The sequence below is a fragment of the Pholis gunnellus genome (genome assembly GCF_910591455.1).
Source record: "Pholis gunnellus genome assembly, chromosome: 10".
NCBI classification, from domain to species: domain Eukaryota; kingdom Metazoa; phylum Chordata; class Actinopteri; order Perciformes; family Pholidae; genus Pholis; species Pholis gunnellus.
In genome coordinates, this window is record NC_136537.1 from 12,207,840 (window position 1) to 12,225,066 (window position 17,227).

Sequence of the window (17,227 nt, forward strand, 5' to 3'; positions counted from 1 at the left end):
GATGGTGAGAAGTTAAGAAGCATGCATACAGAACGCACACGCAAAACGGAGTTGCGTGCACATAAACGGGGAAAACAGGCACTGGGAAAATTGCCCGTCACTCTCTCTTATTCCATCTGTCTGTTTAAGACAACTGGTAATTACCAAGGCAACGCACTGCTGTAGAGGAAAGCCATGGGGGAGAACACACAGAGAGGATGGAGAGGCTTTGGAGAGGAAGAGCGCAAAAGAAAGAGAGCGATAAATGAAGAGAGACAACATCGATGCGATCAGCGCTTGTCCGCTTCTCCCTCCGCTCTGACAAGAGAAGGAAGGGATGCTGAGCGAGTTGAATAGAGAAAAGTGAGCTGATGGTAAAAAAGAAAGAAAGCGGTGTACATTACAGAGGAATGTGTGATGAAAAGCTTCTTGTGGACCGTTTCGTCACATAGTTTTGCTCAAAGAGACAGAAATGCCCCGCTGGGGCACAATGATTATACGTCTATATTAACCTATTACATCTGTCATCACATCAACCCACAACCAAAATGAATGTGGATTCCATAGTGAAGGGTATGTTTTTGCACATGACAGGAGTAAAGTCAGACTTTACAAATATATTTCAGGGACGGATGGAAATCTGTCAGTATATATTTAAAGTGCACAATCCATTGTAAAGAAATTAAAAGATTATATTATCTTAAGAGGATAAACACTAAGCACTCTTTGCCAGAAAGCCTTTGACTTACTACGCTGAATAGTCATGTTATGCACTTTATTTACTTATTGCAATACAGTTTCTCTATTTTGTAATTTTCTTACTGCTCCGTCTCCTCCGTCTCATGCAGAACCTCCACCCATTGCCTGTCTGTCCTGCAATCCTTCCTCTGCAGCTCTTCTCCATATTTGTTGAAGTCATGTTTTTTTGTGTGTGTGTGTTCTTTTTCTTTTCAACTGCTGCCTATGTGTTGTCAAAGTGGGCAAAATGTTTTATCTATTATTTGTCTTATTTGCATGTGTTTTCTTTCTGTTGCAGTGAGTTGAGCTGTCTCAACCACCTATAAATACAATTGATTTGACTTCATGTGAATAGAATAGAGAAAGATAAAATGAGAGTTAGTCCTGTGTGAGGTGCAGTCATGAGAGAAGTGAGCTGAACACATCTCGATCATTGAAGTCATTATTACACTTATTATACACAACCTACATGGAGCCTGAACTTAAGCACCGTGGCTCTAAAATCTATTATTTACCTTTAGCATACTACTTATTGAGCTCTAAGAACTTGTGTGCTCCCTGAATTCCTCAGAGAGGCTGATTTGAAAGGAAATGGATATTAACAAAAGTGGCCCCTCAGAAATAAAAATGTGCTCTTATTCTTTACTCTCGTCCTCTGCCATTCCTCTCTCTCTCTTTTTCCCCGCCAGCCTGAGGCTTTGGTCCCGGAAGGATGTCGACATGCAGCTGACCTGCCCTCTCACACTCCCTCCCTCCCTCCCTCCCTCCATCCCCGCCCCTCTCCCTCTTTCTCCCTCCACCCTTCTCATCCCTCCATTTCCCCGAGCCGTGGTGCGGCATTCCGATCGGAGCTGATGGATCTGCGATGGTGCATGCATTTCCACTCCAGAATACCAAGCAGTGGGGAGAGGAGAGCTGTGTCAAAGAAAAAAGATGACATGTGGGACTGGGAGACATGGTTGGATCGATCGGAGCCGGCATAGTGGGGGCGGAGGGTTAGAGAGAGAGGAAGGTGCAAGGGAGCAGAAGAACTGGACAAGTGCTTTGAAAAAGCCTAAGTGTATAAAGCATCAAAGCGCCTGCACGCATTTCCATAGTGAGAAGCATTGTCTTCATCTCCTCTAAAGCAGGAGCAGCCAAGTCCCAGTCGAGGGGATTACAGGGAGGCTTGTCCAAATGCTGTGTCCAGAACTACTGAGAGACATTTTAGACTCATCGGCAGTACACCAGCCGCCTTAATGTGGCAACACCCGTTGCGTTATTCAAAGGCAGGGTAGGGTTAAGGGCCACATAAACAGGTAAAGGTCAACCGTGACGACCCATTGTTGGAACGGGTGTATGCTAAATGAGCTGGTTGGACTGGAGTGAATGTACCTGAATTAATCAAATGAAGAAAAAAGGGAACTGTAGTTGCACCACCTATAACAAGTCTGACAACTGTGACAGCTTGGTAATACTTCTCTTTGCTATTTTTGCATGCATTTTTAAGACAGCCCCTAAATTGAGCTCGTTATTTTCCCATCCCAAGTAACGCAACATTTTCACAGCTGCAGGCGCCGTGGTGACAGCACCTGGGCAACATCAGTCAAGCTTTATCCTGCAGTGCCAAACCAACACTGTGTGGTGGTTTTATCGAGGAATATCAAACTTCTATCCACACCTTTGTATTTTCTTTTGTTCACCCATATGTTAACATTTTTACCTGGATTACTTTTAACAGCAGGATAACAGAATTCTGATATTATGAGAATTATTTCTGAAACTGAATTTTGGAAACGTATCCCCGATGGACATCATTGCAAAGGGTGCGCTCTACTGATTGCAGCAGTGGGTGCATGATGTCCATGTGTATATCTCAAATTCTATAAATGTCTTTCTGACCATGATGTCAGTTTCCACTTGTTGCATGCATACAGCCTTTATGAATAAACTTCCCGTCCCCACGAAAACAACTTAGCTATGTAGTGGCAACTAAACTACTTGGTTAGGTTTAGGAAAAGATCGTGGTTTGTGTTAAAATACCTACGGAAGTGATGTCACTTAAATACGGGAATAAATCAACGTTGACTTCTCCCACGAACAGCGGTCTCCTGGCTCAAAGACCGTTTGTTGTTTTAAATAACTTTCATATTTAAAATATCGGGTATGTCAAGGTGAATCAGGAGATGATAGAACTTCTTGGCTTTTCCTTTGTAATTGCTATATATTTAGCATTACTCTATGACTCGCCTCTTCAGGGATCTCCATGGCATCAGCTGCCTCGCTAGTTGCTGTTCTCTTATTACAGTAAATTCATTGTGCTCCTTTGGGTGATGAGCCTCAAGATGTTTTATTGGGTTTGACATGTTAAAATGTAGCTTATTAGCTCCACTCCCCTCATGAGACACTTAAATATGACACAGTTGCCTTCTGCATCTCATCATTATCTTCATTGATTATCAAAGATTTTCACAACACACACACACACACACACACACAGGAAGTGTCGGTGCACACCTGGCTGAAAATGTCATGGCTGAGTCTGGAGTTTAAATAGATTTCTATTATATGTTCACTGTTACTGGGTCTGTGTCACCACAACATCTGAACTTTTGCATATAGTGGAGGAAACATGTACCAACATAATGGAAACATGCTTGTAAGTATCAAAATAAACAGAAGTTTCTGAATTGAATGCTAAGGGTGCCAAAATTATACTATGAGAAAGATCTCAACAAATGATTAATAATTGAATTATTAATGAATAAGATGCTAAAAATACATTTTCAAATTTTCAATGGAAGGTTTCCATGGGCAAGTATATTATAGTAAGTAACCCGATTTGTTTTCTTTTGTTGGATAAATTAATTTCGCACATGTGCTGTAATAAAAACAATCAATAAAATGAACAGTGAACATATACAGCAAATCCTGAATAAAGTAAATAAATAAATAAATATATGTTTGAAATGGAATAGACAGAAGTAAACCCTTCTAAAGTGCTACCTCTTTCTATAACTTAAATAATGTAAATAATGAACCTTATGTCGATCATATATACATTTTATTTTCTGGTCGGAAACTGATGTTTTCACATGTTTCTGTTCAATGCCTTGAGCGCTACAAACAGACCTCCCTTCACCTCTGATCTTCTGTGAAGGTGGTGACGTCTAAGAAAGCATGGTTGGATTCCACCACGACTAAGTTTAAATACGCTGTTATGTATGACATGAACTGACCCTTTCAGTCCCATTATGAACAATTTTAATAATGGGATTTTCACACCCATAATTCCTCATGCCTTTGACTTAAGCTCATTACAGTAGATGTTTTGTCAATGTCTGAAAAGCTCAATCAACATGTGATGGACTATTGGTAGAGAACGTCACATCTGCATATTTTAAACATGTAGTGGAATTCACCTGCTTAGTAAACCGAGTCGAGGGAATCGATGCCACCGCTCAACATAAGGCTTAGCTCTGTAACTATTCTGACGCTGAAGAAAGACAGTAACTGAAACACGTACGTCGATATTAATGTTGTCAAAATGCTATGACTTTGCTGCTTCACTAAGACTCAAATCAACAAAGAAATGCTAAGCTAGAAAGACGTCTTACTGCTGAGCCGTCTGATGTATTTCACTTCATATTTCAATCAATTTAAACCCTTCCTTCAGTAGATTTCCTTCACAAGGAGTAATTCATCATCAAAATTAAAGAAGAGAAAACATTTGCACAACCTGCACCAAATATCCACATCTGACTCATTATCAAAGAAAACATCCACACACGCCCACAACTCAGCATATATAACGGGGTTATTCTTACTGTCGTGGCCATTGAGATGGTGACACTAACCACAACCCTCCCTCTGAGACCTAGAGCCAAATCTGGATCCTACACACTGAGTGTCCAGTTCCAACAGGAGGATCCTCTGTGTTTGAAGGCACAGCGAGCTCTATTTGAGGATCTGAAAGGAGTAACTCAAGTCCTGGGTAAGTGTCCTGAGGGGCACGTGAGACAGACGAGCAGCAGAATAGCAGTGTAGTGGAGTGGAGGAGCGGATGTTGTGGTGAGGATCAAAGTCACACCCGGTCGGGGCCCTTCGGCTCAGTCCACCGCAGGCAGTGTGTGAGAGCGTGCGTCTGATCTGGAGCCACTATGTGTGTGTTTGATCTGATTAATAACCCTGCTACTGCTGGCTACCTTCACACACAGTTGCGCACACACACACACACACACACACACACACACACACACACACACACACACACACACATCCACAGGCCGGCAGGGCAGACACAGTCACACAAGCACAAACACATCCATGCACAAATATAGCTTTGATAGTGACTCACTCATACTGTGTAACCCTCCAATTCATTCACCCTTTGAGTCATAAGAGAATCAGGCCCGTACAATAGTAAAGCCGATTTGACAAATTAGACACACTCCAGAAAGAGAACACGTCACCGTAAATATTAAACTGCACCTTTATGCTCCCCCGCTTACAAGCCCTGAGAAAGCCACGTTTTGTGTTTGGATTATGAATATTGCTCTGGCAAAAATGTGAATTAATCTGAAATTTATGAAGGCGGCATGAAGCAAAGCTACTGAAAACATTCAGGGAAGCTATATACAGACACTTGTGTGACCCTTGGCACTGCGCTAGGTATAGAGAGCAGAGAGAGCAGGAAGAAGGAGAGAACTGCAGTTAAGGTAACCTATTAACACGGATTCATTAAGTGAATGAAATTATTTGATTAATGTCCTGAAGAGCGAGGCGATTATCACATTTTATGTTAATCAGGGATATGCAACGAGGAGGAGAATAAATCCGATGTGGCAAACAAAATATATCAAACATAAACACATGAAAGGAGGGAGGCCTTGTCATACATAAACCTTGTCATATCTTTTTCTGTCTGTCAGTTGCCCAAACACACTCACACATGCATATAAATGCTTACAGATACTGTCAGTGTATGGGTGTGTGTTTCTTTGTGTGTTTCTTTTTGACAGCCAGATGCCGGTGTGATTTAAGCCGTGCAGGACTTAGCGATGAAGCCACATCCCTGTCACCCTGCTCAGCTGATTACATAGAGTGGTCTCCACAAAAGGTCACACACCTCTACACACCCTTGCATACATACACATGCATGGTAGCCCTGTCCCACTCATAATTCTAACCCTGTTTTTTCTGCTTTCGTCACCTCATTTGCAAATCGTTCATCTTTGACCTATTTTTGATCAGTATGTCAGCTAAACTACACACTCTCTCTCTCACACACACACACACACACACACACACACACACACACACACACAGTGAGGGTCATATCGGGTTTTAACTCTCCAGGCTGGCCTGCACACATCAACGGTGTATGACCCCCTCAAAGAAAAAAGAAATTGTAAAAATGCAGCAAGGAAGAGGAGGAGACAGAATAAACAGGAAAGGCCTTCTGTGAGTTCCCCGCAACGCCATTCTGAGCCTTTAGCCCGTTATCTCCAGGAACATCTTCCTACGTATAGTTGCACCCCCAGTGGTGCACTTCAGTCAACCAGTTCTGTGTTTTTCCGTCCTCATATCCCCTCCTTGCTGCCATATAATCAGCTCTCTGCTTTCCTCTTTTTCTTTCCAATCTCTCTTTTTGTTTCTCCCATTAGCATCACACCCTCCACTTATCCGTCTCTTTCAGTTTCTGATAATACTAAGTGATAGAGGCACTCTAAACGTGTGAAGGTGAAGGCGGGCCCAGGTGTTGGAAAAAGAAGACAGACAAAAGACAACAGAGCACAGGCCATATTATTTAGACTCTGGATGGCACGGGCCTAAGAATAGCAGTCGTAAGCCAAATCTGGCAAGCCTGACCGCATGATCTGTGGAAATTATGGTTCAGAGCGAGAGCGTTGACACACACAGAAACACAGTCACTGACAGTCTGGCGGATAGGCCGAGAGACAGAGTGCCAGACAGACAGTTTGAAAAGGAGGCTGCCTCAGTATCCCGTCCCTTGCTTTCTCTCTCTCCCAATTCCTGTTGTCATTAATTAGGACAGAAGCTCCATCCCTCTGTTTTCTGTCCAAACAGAGATTATGAATCAGCAGTACGACAAAGGGAAAAGTAAAGGAAACAGAGAGCAATTAAAGCAGAAGATATGTGTGATAACCAGCCAGGAAGAGGTGAGGGGTAAATGAAGTGGTGGGTAAAAATGAGAGACTTGGAAAGTGACAGATGAGAATTAACACGAGTAGAAGATTAGAGACAAGAAAATAAAGCAGTGGAAACAATAATGGTTTCGAGGAAAAGGCTGAAAGGAATTTTGGATCAACAGATGGAAACGACTTCCAGAAAAAATATAGAAGATCATTTATGAATTAGAGGTATTTGCTCCATAATCAAGTCAGTACTGAAATAAAGCAAAGGTCCTCTCCCTCCCCCGTTGTTCCTCCCCCTCCTGTCTCACGCTTTCGTTCTTTTTCTCTCAGCAGTCTAACAGCTTTCTCAGACAGCCAAATGTTCTTGGCCTGACCACCATGGAGGAGTGAGGACAAGTGGAGGGAATGTTTACGAGATCCAATCATCAGAGGCATCCACACTTGGTCTCTACTGTTGTCTTTGTGTGGCTCAGGTATTAGCAGAGGGCCTGTACTTTCTGCGGAAGGTGGCAGTTTGATGCAGAGAGCCAGAGGCTGTGAAACATAAAGCTGATATATTGTTGGATCATACTTACCCCAACCCCAGAGGAAAGTTCAGGGTGGCTGTTGTTGTGTTGCATTTACAGCATCCCCAACAATGCCAAAATGCCATTAAGGAAAGCTCAGAACTCCAAACAGACCCTGGGGCAAAGCAACGAAGGCAATCGCTGAGGAAATGTTTGTTTAAGCCTTGAAAATTCTAATTTCATCTTGTGTAAATTGGGGAATAAGTGGATCTCCATAATAAACAAAATCTGAAAACCTGACAAAACAAGACCTGTATTCACTTTACAATATTATGGACACAGTGTGTCATTATTAGATAATGACACATATGATTCCAACAGATAAAGGCCATGGACAGACACATTTATAGAGTGGGGTTTGACTTCTTCTTGGTTCCGTGTTGTGCAACAGTTTTAACATAACTTGATTCAATAAACACTTAATGGTGCTGTATACTAAAAGAGGAGCATTTATATTGCCTTCTCGATGACGCTCAACATGGAGCCTGGGCCGCCAGCTAGAAGCTAACGGTGCTAACAGTGCTAACAGTGCAAGGTATGACCAAAGTGCTGACGGAGCTAACAGTGTTTACCTGTTGGGGAACCGGAGGATGGGTGCTACGGTTCCACGACAAACGCGTTTGGTTATAAGCTGTGACCGCCGTGTGAGCCAAGTGCAGAGCGGCGGCCGTGAGCTAAACAATGGGGCACGCTCACATGCACTAACGTGCACTAAAAGCATGGCCAGCCCGGCTATATCAACAAAGCAAGGAGGATAACAACACAGAGAGAGACTTCATTCTCTGCTCAGGTAGACATTACGCCACTAAATCTTTACATAACAAATAGTAGTTTGCTTCTATATTAATGCTCTGAATATCGAATTTAGCACAATATTATATATTTCTGCAAAGATACACACAAACATCTCTGCAAACCTACACAGTGAAGGGTGTTATGGGATAACAGCTCATCGTGCAGACTCATCATACACACCTGTCAAGAGATGTGTTAAAAAAGAGAGGAAAGAGAAACTAAACGTGATATGTTACGTACAAGTATAAACCATGAGAACTCATAACAACCCCCCAAGCACAGACCTGATTTAATATTTTTATGAATAAAGCCTGAATGTTATCTGTGTTTTTCTAAAAATGGGTCATCGACTGCTGCAATGCAATTTGACACTTACCCATCACATGCATTGTTTAAAATAGCAAAAACTACTAAATTATTGGCGGAGGTACATGTTACTATCGTTTAGCTGTTGTCTCAGAAACATAGACAGCGTTGTTTGTTGTGTGTAGAGTGTGTAGGTGTGGCGCTATCCGTAGCACTGAAACGGAGCGGAGGAGATCGATCGACAGACAGACAGAAAGCATCACTTAGTTCGTTTTCTTAGCCGACGTTCGTAGTTGTAAAGAGAGAGAAAGAGAGCTGCAAAACTTCAAACTCGATTCTATGATTGGACAGAGACTTGTTCATAAGTTAATTAATAATTAAGTAAACGGTCCACTTTGTAGTTTTTCCTGATTGTTCAACCCCATCTCACGGTCTTCCTGAGTGGATGGAGTTTGCTTAGTTGCCATGGAGATTTGACAGATAGCTGGTTAGTTTTCGGGGTGGAAGTTAAGGAAATTTATCAGAAAAATAAAAAGGTATGCAAAGCCTCACTAGTTTGTAAGTGACAAGACGGACACATTTTAATTAACAAGAGGCTAATCTTTACAGCTCTTTAGCCTTTGTGTGCTCCTGTCCTCACTGTGCTCATTCATGCCAGCAAACTAACACACACACACACACACACACACACACACACACACACACACACACACACACACACACACACACACACACATACTTTTACCCCCCCCCCCCCCACACACACACACATAAAGAGCACCAGCTAAGCGCCCATCAATCCCTCTTACCGGCCTAGCGCAGCCATCGATCAGTGTGTGTGTGTGTGTGTGTGTATTACAGTGCGTTCACGTTTGTGTGTGTGGTCTTCCGGATTGATAAATGACCCCGATTAGTGGCGACTGACCGCTCTATGATTGCAATCTAAGTGCAGCAGAACAGCTGTTCTCAGAGCAGTGTTGTCTAAAGCAGTCTGTGATTAATACGACGACACTTTAATGAATTATAAACCAACCACAGGCCTGAGATCTGCTGGCCAGTCATAACTGCATCCCTCCACCTGTACATTTTGAGGAAGTCAGCGGAAAGATCATGACATTTTGAGGTGATCTAGGTTTTGTAGCCGACACAAACCTTTTCAAAATGAAGAATCTGGTGTCATTTGTGTTTACAAGCAAAGAAAATGCTGGCGTTTTCAGATCTCTCCATATTCTCTCCGTTCCAATTGTTTGGATAAGCTGTGACTTTGGGTTTTTGAAACGTGGATAAATTATGTTTGTCTGTATGAACAAGACTCTGAGATGAAACACAATAAACTTGAATTGTTCTCACTTTCAAGAAAAATCCCTCTTTATCTCTCACTTGTTGTCGCTCCTCTTCTGTCTGACTCTTCTGACCCTCAGTCCTGCCGACCCCTCCCTGATTCTGACAATCACACACACACACACACACACGGATCCACACTCATATCCACACCCATCCCCATCCTTATCTCCACTCTATCTCTATATCTCCACATCTATTGGGTATACCTGTAACCTAGCAACAGAGCAGAGTGAAGACCCTCCCCTACCTGCTCAACTGCTCTGACTGCCGGACCTGACAGCCAATCAAATTGTGTCAGGGCAGCAACTAGAGCCAATCAAACGTTTTGCTATAACTGGGAGCTGCCCACTGCTCTGCACCCTTTTTGACCCCACATGTGGGGAAAGAAACAAGCATGCGCATGCACGTATAAGGCGATGTGCACTCACTACATCGCATGCACATACGCAAACTCTTGAGGCCACCAGGAGGAGATCGCAGGATTGGGCTGACTTGCCTGTTGATTTTGTAACAGCCCAAGCTTCATTAGCAGAGCGACGAACGCTACCTGTGGAAGCATGATACACATGTGTGTCTGCGGTTCAGTGTGACTTTTGATATAAAACTGCAAAAATAAGCATCCACGATGATATGTATAAAGCAGCTCGAGACCTGCAGAAAATGACAGTTCTCTGTGAAATATATTTCATATTGGAACAAGCCGTTTCTGTAAGGCCAGTCCGTTCTGTTCTCTCAGGCCATCTTTCCTCTCTGTTGGAGACTCACAGACATCAGGGTCTAATCAAATAGATCCTCTGTGCTGTTCTGTCTCTTTGACCACTGCTGACTACTTCTCGATTCATTTATCTCTGCATGTGGTGATTAATGTAATGTGTGATGGTAAAAGTGTGTGACTAGTGGCTCCTTGCCGCACTATTGCGGTATAAAATCAACATGTGTCTTTCTATAAGCGCTGGTGTTACCATCTGCCCAAACAGCACTGTGTTCTTTAGTCCTTTTCATGCTCTACCTAAGTGACATTCTCATGCTCCCTCTTGGTAGGATAGTCATGCATTTTGTTACACAAATTATACCCAGAAAAATATTTCACCTTTGGCTACAACCAGGAGCCCTAGATTGTATTGTTAACAATTGCCATAAAGATATTCAGAGCAGAATGACTCAAAATTCCTACAAATCAGAAATATTTCTTTTCAGGTCTCCGTCCTGATGTGATTTGGTACAGAACCAGGATCCCAAGTAATAAGGGGTCCACACAATGAGAGACTTTGTGTTAAGTGCCAGCTATAACTGTCTTATTTCATAGCAAATATCCTACTTATTGAAAAAATTGCCTACACAATTACTTCAAGTTGCCACAAACAAGAAGCCACCATGATGCCTTCAAAGAAAGGCGTTACATCCATAGGTTTTGTGATCGTTATCTAGGTCCTGCATCTAGAGAGCTCATGAAATATATTAAAAGGAATCCTAAACTTCTGATTACCTGACCAACTAAGAGGCGCCAGATGTTTGGAGTGCCATTTAGTAGCCATCTTTCCCAAGTTTTTAGGTTCAGAAGTGAGCACTCACTACAAGTTTAGGCTTGAACCTCACCTCAAACTGTATGTAAGACGTTAGAAAACACCTACGTAAAGGTCATACAACTCTTATTTTGGCACATATGCTATGATTTATTATTTATTGTAATTTATTGTAACTTTTACAGCTCTACATTTCCAATTTGTTTCTTATGAGCCTGAACACAGTCTCAAAGCAGGGTACTTCTGGCTTAAAGGGTAACATCTGTATTTTTCAACCTAGACCCTATTTTCCCATGTTTTTGTGTCTAAGTGACTAATGGGGACAACAAGTTTTGAAATTGGTCTTGTATTGACCGAAAGCGCTGCAGCCAGCAGCCGCTCTGCAATGTAATCGCTCGGGGCAATTCCTCACAGTCAATTTATGTCCACTAAAAGTGCTTGTTTTTGCCACTGACAGATCTTTAGTGTCTGACAACATTATAGAAAGGACACTACAGAGAAATAAAATATTTTTTTCTTTACCTATCGCTTGATTTTGTTATTGTGTCACGTGACTTGTTGCCAGAGGGCAACGGTGGCAATGTGGGTGAGAGTTTGAGAGAAGAGTGCCGGTGTTTTCAGTGTTTGACATTCAGTGTTTGAATGTCTAGCTAATGTTGACAATGTGGATGCAACACGAGATTTCAGAACAAGACCTCCAAAGCGAGACACAACATAACAAACAGACCGGATCAAGCGAAAGGTAAGAAAAACGCTTTATTTCTCTGTAGGGACTTTTCCATAATGTTGTCAGACACTTATAATTACAAAAACGAGCACTTTTTAGTGGACATAAATTCACTGTTAGGTGTTGCATTGCAGTCCATTTATCATTTGTTGTTTCCATCTGACACAAAAACATGGAAAAATAGGGTCCAGTTTGAAAAATGCCAGTTACCCTTTAAGCCATAATGTGACCACACCTTTGCTGATAGAGCTTGCCCTGTGGAACGATCTGCCTGAAGGTCTGGGACTCACTGAAGCTCACTTACTTTGCCTGAAACTCACTTTTATAAACTTGATATTTCTATTTTATCCTTCAATTTTTGTTCAATTGTACTTAAGCAGTAAAACCCACATTTAGTATATGAGAGCTCCTCAACTCACTATATTTCTAAAGACCTAAAACTAACCCAAACAGTGGTTTCAATTGCGCATCCACCATATTTACTTTACTTCATGTCACATAAAATGCAAAAAAAAGCTCTTAAAACCCTGTCAGCACTTCTTTTGCAAAAAAAAAAAAGGCAACTCTTTCCACGAAAGTGCAAGGACGAATGCACGTCAACTTTATATACTTGAGTGGATGCAGACAGCTGGTGCGTGAAGCATATTGGAGCCGTTCGGGGCAATCAATGGGAGCGTCAGTGAACCAAGGCCACAAGGACTACACAGCCTCTTTGTTTTCCAACAAAGTAATTCTCTATTTCTCTTTCATTCTTATTGAACAGCGTACTATATGTAGGAGAGCTCATAGACACAAGAAAGTGAAAGAAAGTGTAAACTTGTTTACCCAAGTGTGTGTCTGTGCATACAGTATAACTTCTATTATCCTGGGTGACTGTCTATCCCGCCTACATAATGTGTGCGTGTGAAGGGAAGACCTGGTCAGTTGTGGAAAAACTATAAACCAGAAGGTATTATAAAGTGGATGACACACCGTCGCCCAAACAGCCTCGACATCACGCTACAATTCAGTTAAATTTATGTGCAGACATCTGGCATAAACTCATAGAGGAATTGACCGTTCGCTGAGCCCCACCACCTTTGGTTGCTGTTGCTACGCCTGTCAAGCTTTCCATTCTCGCATCGCACATATAGAGTTTAAAACTGCAGCAGATCTACAGCTTTTGCTTACGTGTTGATATTCCCCCGCTTTCTCCAAACTGGGGGCATACCGATTGCCATCTACTGTAGATAATACACTGACTTTGGATAAGTACCCCATACAAACCCACTTCAAAACAGCCAAACTATCCCTTTAACTATAAGGCAATAATCCTGCAAAATACAGTGCAGGACAGCGGTGGCGCATTCTGATCTCAAATGTTTTAAGTTGATTTTAATAACAAAAGCACAGTCATGAGTGTGTCCAAGGTACTTTTGTGGCCGATCAAAAAGTAATTATTTAGATAAAAACACGAGTGAGGGAAACATGAAGGTGAGATGGAAACATGTTGGCCTCCGCTGTGATTGGGTTGCTCTTTATTTAACGACAATAGGCTTTTTTTTTCTATATACAGCAATTTATTATAAAAGTTTTAATAAAAAGTGTACTTTTTCTGTGAAATCAATGAAATTTGACAAATCCAATCAAAGTCGCATCACTACTTTGATGTTTCGATGTAGGCCGAGACACTTTTTGAATGGAATGCCGTGTGGAGGTTTCAGGGCATTTCCCTCTCACGTGTGAGCGCTACCACCAGAGGGCGACACTGTGACGCTCCAGGCCCGGAGGAGCTCAGTGGGCAGCGAGGTCTGCGAGGTCTGCCTGGTGGGCAGAACAGAGAGAGGAAGACAGAGACGGGGGGGAAGAGGCAGAATGTGTGTGGGAGAGAAAAAAACACTAAACAGAAGGTGAGGCGAGACAACTGAGTGGGGGGCCATGAGACTGAGATGTACTCAGAAGGAGTGTGTGTGTGTGTGTGTAGGTGTGTGTGTGTGTGTGTGTGTGTGTGTGAGTGTGTGTGTGTGTGTGCATGAGGCTTATGTATCAGATCTTGCATAAGCGCAGGTGTCAGCAGGTGCATGCAAGCACTAATACAAAGTGGTGCATTGGCATCTGTGTGTGTGTGTGTGTGTGTGTGTATGTATGTGTGTGTGTTCGTGTGCCTAAGGACAATACTGCTCCCTCATTACCCAACTGTTTCCTCCAGTCCAGCACTAATGAGGAGCCTCACCATCACCGTGGTAATCAAGGTCAAGCCTAGGCCAACACACACACACACACACACACCTAGCAGAACTACAATGTGCATGTGTGTGCTCAGCATGCATTAAGCAACACATTTACAATCAGAAGCATTACTTTGCATGGATTTATGCCAAAAAAAAAGAGGAAGACGATGACAAAAGCAAGAGGCAAATGGGTGGAATGTCGTAGGATCCCATATGATCCAAACAATTCTCATAAGAAGGATGTGGGTGTGATGTTATGTCCCTTCAGTCTCCTCCTCCTCTTTTTGCTGGGTGAAGACAGAGAGACAGAAAGAACACGAGGGAGGGGATGCACGCATGAAGACAGGTAGAGTCAGGTGGAGACAGACGGATAGACAAAGAGGCATGAGGATGAGAGAGAAAAGAAAGGGAGGGAGGGTAAGGCAGGGTGTGATATACGGGGAACATGGCTGGGAGAAGGGAGGGAGGTGAGGAGAAAGAGAGGGAGGTGTAATTAATGAAAAGAGCAAGACTTAGCTCTTTAGTCTCATCCCTCAAGACGAGCCTGACACTGCTACAGCTAGCTAATGTCATAGCAACAGGGAGAAGGAAAGTCTCATGGGTGCGGCACAGGAGAGAAGAGAAAAGAGCAGGTAGAGGCGAGAAAGAGGTGGTAAGGGGGCGAGGAAACCGAGTGAGGGAGGATAGGATGACGGAAGGAGGAATAGAAGAAGAGGTGAAACACAGAGAGATGAACACTGCAGAGTCAAGGACAGAGACATCAGGCTATAGAGTTATGTGAATGATATAAACATGGAGGAAAGGGAATGAAACAGGAGGGGGGAGGCACAGAGAGCGAGAGAGAGGGCTGGCAAAGAGCCAAAGGAATAAAGGCCATACCGTACCCTTCTCCCTCTCCATTTCCTTTCCCTTTTTCTATTCTGCAGCTATACCTGTGTTTACCATTGTTTCTATATCTAATTATACCCCCTGAATAATTCACTGGAGTATCAATAATTCAGCTTTAATTAGCAAAAACACACCAGACAGACTTGGACCTCACTTTAACAAATGCAGGACAAGCGTCAAACAGAACCACATACACACAGTGGGAGACATTTTGTTTGAGGTGACCCTAAAAAGAGAGTGGCACATGTGAAAATATGAGCGAGAGATGGTGTTAAAACTTAAAGGGGAAGTTGTCGAGACACACGGTCTGAAAGTTGTCCTGTTGGCAGGAAAACACGCTTGGACTGCAGATAAAAGGGGATGTGCTGAGGTCACAGCCGTACCACGAAGTTCACACACAAGGGCCGTCTCCTCTATTCAAAATCTACTACTACAAAAAAATGTGAAAAGGTTCTTACTGAAATCTAGTTTACTGAAAACTATCAAGACATGCTGAATGTATTAAAACATGTTAACTAAGATAAGGCTGTTGCTGCCTTATTAAACAACAACAAATCTGACGTCTCTCAAGTTAGGACAGCAGAGGAACCACGAGTTAACTGAACCAGTACAATGTAAAATTAGGATTAGGGTACAAATGTTGCATTCAAATTAGTTTGGACAAATGATGTTTTGGTTCTTATTTGGATTAACGATTGTTTTTAAGTGACAGTCCACATGACGTAACATGACATAAAATGACCGTTGGTATATCAATTACTCGCCCTGTGTTTCCTTGAATCCTTGAAGAAAACGAAGAAATCTGAGTGAATTCTTGATGAATTGAGCTAAATGAGGTCGGCGCTTAACAACAGCTAAACATCTGTTTACAAACTCTCATACAACATGAGCAGCATAATCTCTCACAAGTCTCATTCACTTCGAGGTAACACTGGGTGAGAATTTGATATACTAATGGTGATTTTGTGGGCAAATAATTCCTTTAATCGATGCTTGACCATGAGGGGCAGGAAAACACAAAATCAAGGTGGCAAACACACAACACTCAGATCTTTATTTATTCTAACGTTAAATTTAAATCAGGAAAAATAAAACATATTCAAAACTTTGTGATGAGGTACTTAAAATCTTCACTTCCTTTTTCCAAACCTTTCGACAGATCCAACAGCCAAAAGCAAGAAAGTGAACCTTGTGACTGTATGTCATTTTGACGGATAGACGTATTTAAATTAACATCACAATAGTTTCCTCATTAGCACAGAGTGACTGCTGTCAGGTGGATTTCAGCTACACTTCTAACTACGTCTCTGGAGGTTTGGCTCTTTGCACTTATTGTTTAGCACTGCAGCAACACTTCGGGAAACACACTGCTGGACACGGAAAGAAATGTGTCACAAACCAAATCGCTTTCGAGTTGTTCGAGCTACTTGATGTGAAAGAGTCTGACGGTCATTTACACCCAGCAAAAAAGCCAAAGAGGGACGGATATGACTGATTTATATCTCTCACTCAGCCACCACCACCTCTTCATCTCCTCCATGTTCTCCTAGTCTTTTTTTTATTTTAGTGTGAATCTTTGGCAGGTTAAACGGAGAACTGGGGCTCTTAAAAGGAGCCTGTTTTATCCATCAGCTCCCAAGATATTTTCCAGAGACAGTTGCTTCTACACACACGCGACTCATACACACACACACACGCGACTCATACACAGACAGACATCCCCACGACAGCATCTATGTGGTAGAGACGGATTAGTAACTAGGACCAAAGCCACTATAACAGATTCCTACCTAGAGCTTATGACTCACGTCTGTTTATGTCTGTGGAGTGTTTGTGTCTGTACAGTTTGTGTTGTGTGTGTGTGTGTGTGTGTGTGTGTGTGTGTTCCAGTCCAAATAGACTGTACACCAATAAGATCTGCCTCTGGATCGATTGGACTCAGACTGTGCCTCAGTTGACAGGCCGGACCTGTTGTTCTCTTGATTGATCCATCCTCTGTGTTATGTGAGTGTGT

The 17,227-nt window shown here is 42.5% G+C and overlaps 1 protein-coding gene across 1 annotated transcript in view; it reads right to left on the bottom strand.

The window, feature by feature from the left end:
- Positions 1 to 17,227, bottom strand: part of LOC306701893 (A disintegrin and metalloproteinase with thrombospondin motifs 2-like) — a gene marked incomplete at its 5' end in the record, with an annotated part of 104,965 nt that overhangs the window by 56,564 nt on the left and 31,174 nt on the right. The window lies entirely within an intron of this gene.